This window comes from Sus scrofa, chromosome 8, assembly GCF_000003025.6.
Source record: "Sus scrofa isolate TJ Tabasco breed Duroc chromosome 8, Sscrofa11.1, whole genome shotgun sequence".
NCBI lineage: Eukaryota > Metazoa > Chordata > Mammalia > Artiodactyla > Suidae > Sus > Sus scrofa.
This window is the reverse complement of record NC_010450.4, coordinates 90,838,955-90,842,707: the sequence shown is the minus strand read 5'-3', so window position 1 is coordinate 90,842,707 and position 3,753 is coordinate 90,838,955. Positions and strand designations below refer to the sequence as shown.

Genomic DNA, 3,753 nt, shown 5'->3' with positions numbered 1-3,753 from the left:
GAAAACATTTATTTTGAGCTTGGGTAAAGAGAAGAAAAAGTGCAGAAAATGAAATTAGAAAAGCTATTAGTGAATTTGCCAGTCGAGTTGCTCGCCTTCCACACAAATCAGTTTTGTATCTTTCATTACAATTATAGCCAGATACATTTCTGCCAAGTTAGGCAATTCAAGATTCCTTCGCAGTTAATTATGAGCAAATAATTATCTGCCAATGGAATTTGTGCAGAAGTGATAGGTGCCATTTCTGGCCTGAAATGACCTCAGGAGTAAATCCTCCACCCATACCTCTTTCAGTTGTGAGGAGATAATGGCAATGGAACGTCAATCATACAGCAATGACTAATCTCTCAGGTATGGTAGAGCAATGCCTTAGAAAGAAGCTAACCTTTTGAATAGCTATGAAGACCAGAAACATTTCTGAGGTGGTGAACACTGATATACTCACCATTACACAAGAGAAAAATAAACTCACTTTGTGCGGCTATAATTTGAAGTCTTTTGTTATAGCAGCTTAGCTTTGTTCCAATTAACATCTTCTTACATGTGAAAATCATTTGGAAAATTTCTAGTCACATATTTTTGATGGTTTTACTCATTACTATTATTATTAATAGCAACAATAAGAATTATTAGATTGTGAGCAGTACATAGAGTACACAGAGTATAGGGAAAGAAATGCTAAATTACAGAATAGGAATTAGGGACCTTGTAGCAAAGACAAAACACAAGAGGCAGTGTTCTGGATCTAAGTCTGGTATCATCACCACAGACCACTCAGCTTCCACTTTAGTGAGGATGTTCCTTGGTCAACTGCTAGCAATTAAGTTGAGAAATGTTTCCTGGAAACTGTCAAGCACTCTTTTGAGAGATTATCATATACATAACCCAGGCAGCTACATAAACTCTTTCCCACAATGAGATGATGAGGCATTTTTCTTTGTCTGCACTTCTTATAAGAACTGCCCAGAAATAGTGATATCTGCCTATGCCCTAAGAGTTTACATTATTTCCACTGGACTTGCTGATATGATCAACAAATTTTATCATTTAACAGGTTACGAAAAATCCATGTGTATGCTGTGTTATGGCACACAGACTTCATTCTAGTCAAATCCCTCTCCAGGAGTTATCCTCTGCCCAAGCGAGCCACCTCTCCAAAGGTCATGCTCCCCTCTTGGAGACAACTCACAGCAAATGATTTTTGTAGATAGTAGATTGTAAAAACCCACAGAACCCTTTTCACAACTGAGGTCACCCTGCAAGAGTATCCCAACTGATCCAGAGCTCCTTTTAGATGCAACTCTATCACAGTTCATCTTCTCCCTCTGGTTGCTTCATTAAACCTTCACAGATTTTTTTTTTCCCTAGAGAACATTTCAACTAACCTTCAAAGCAAAAATCTAGAATCCCAGAATTAGTTTCCTAGAAATCTAACTTACTAAGAAAAAGAGAATGACGGCATGTAGACTTTGGAGATAGTGATACTAAGTTTTATGCTGGCAGCTGTAATTTTACAAGGGAGTGGAGAATTTATGGAATGAACAGTATCAGCTTATCATTTCACTGATCAAAACCATAGAAAATATCCACTCGCATTGCATGTTTAACTGATTTCATCTCAAGCCCATAAAGTTTTGACTTCCAGTAATTATCGAAATGAGCATAAACTTAGGTTTAAATTTTTATTCTGCCACATGACTTTTATCCATTCAGTCCATATGTAAATATATTTAGACTTCCTACACGTGGAAAACACTATGTAAGTTTCTGGGAAAATATACAAACAGACCATGTACCATTTCTTATGGTTCTTTAAATGGTGAGAGTGAAAACTAATTTTTGTTTTTGCAACTGTATTAGTCTTTTTATTCTTTTGGTTAATCTCTTCCATTTGTAGGTGATGAAAGTGTAAAGAATCCACTTCAGCTGTTGGCACTGCTCTGAGCATGGTTTTTCCTTTCGACTCAAATATTTTGATTCTTGTTTATATTCCAAGTCCAGGAAGTGGCTTTCAACTGCAGAAGTTATCTGAAGATGGCCTTATACTTTCCAGTTGTGGTCTACAACAAGGTTCTAGCTTCTCCAGGAAGGCTACACAGCATGATTTAGATATTACATATTAAACTAAGGGGCATTCTCAAATGAGTTTAAATGCATTTTATTTTTAGACAACCTACATGACATGTTTTGTTTTGTTTTCCTGCAAAAACAATGCCCTTGCTTCAAAAAAAAAAAAAAAAAATCAATGTCAAAATAACAAGCTCAAGATGCCATCAGTCCCATTTGTCTAAGTCCTGGTGTTTTGTGGATGAAAAACAGCGGCCAGCCAGTTATGATGACAGGCAATAGATCCAAAGTAACAGACAAATTTGTTAACATTTTTCCATTTCTAAGCCATCCTTAAAGAAAATCATATACGGAGTCACATCATCTTCACGGTGGCCCAGCAGAGCAATCATGCCATCTGGATTCCTATTTTTACCAATAAAAAACTGATAGTTTTTGAAATTAGCAAGGATGTGCTTGATTTGTTCTCTAGCTCCTGTCATAAAAGGTTTTACTCTTTCTTGGCTCTGTTCTTCAAGTTTCTCCCTTTGATTGACTTCATGTAATCTTTGATGTACTTCTTATAGGCTTCCTTTGTGAAGCTGGTTTCCTGCAGGTGGTAGTTCATAACAATATCGACACCAGTGATTACTGTGCTTTCGTACCTTGGCCCTGGGACCTCCAGCGTAGGCATTTCCACCAATGAGCGAGTCATCAGTGTTACCCTCTACTCTACTGACCATCTTCCTCTCCACCTCCAGACACAGCCCGTCCGCAATCTCCCGGATCTTATAGATGTTGGAAAACATCTCATCATGGCTGATGAGGTCCTGGTAGACACTCATGGTGGTGGCTGGAGGCAGACGACCACGGCGTTAGCTTAGCAGGAGCTGGGAGCTTAGAGCAACAGCAATGCAGCTGGGGTGGCACTCAGGGGGGAGGGAGAAGTGGTCAGAAAAGCTGAAAACTAATTTTCAATAGGCAATTATAAATGCTAAAAAGCAATAGTTAATCTTGTCTTTTTTTTTTTTTTTTTTTTTTTTTGTCTTTTTGCCATTTCTTGGGCCGCTCCTGCGGCATATGGAGGTTTCCAGGCTAGGGGTCGAATCGGAGCTGTAGCTGCCAACCTACGCCAGAGCCACAGCAGCGCAGATCCAGGCCGCGTCTGCAACCTACACCACAGCTCAGGGCTACGCCAGATCGTTAACTCACTGAGCAAGGGCAGGGATCGAACCCTCAACCTCATGGTTCCTAGTCGGATTCGTTAACCACTACGCCACGACGGGAATCCTTGTCCTTTTTTTAATGTCAAAAATAGGAGTAACTATAATGTAAAACTGCTGTTAGGATAGAACATATCAACTTATGAAAGTCATCTGGCACAGAGCAGAACTCAAGAAACATTGGAATCCTTCCCAGTTTCTCTTCCAATTTCTTTATTCTTTTTTTATTTTTATTTTTTTGTCTTTTTGCCATTTCTTGGGCCGCTCCCGCGGGATATGGCGTTCCCAGGTTAGGGGTTGAATCGGAGCTGTAGCCACTGGCCTATGCCAGAGCCACAGCAACGCGGGATCCGAGCCGCATCTGCAACGTACACCACAGCTCACGGCAATGCTGGATCCTTTAACCCACTGAGCAAGGGCAGGGATCGAACCCGCAACCTCATGGTTCCTAGTCGGATTCGCTAACTACTGAGCCACGACGGAA

At 40.1% G+C, this 3,753-nt stretch overlaps 1 pseudogene; it reads right to left on the bottom strand.

The window, feature by feature from the left end:
* LOC100627728 lies at positions 2,358–2,891 on the bottom strand (annotated as a pseudogene).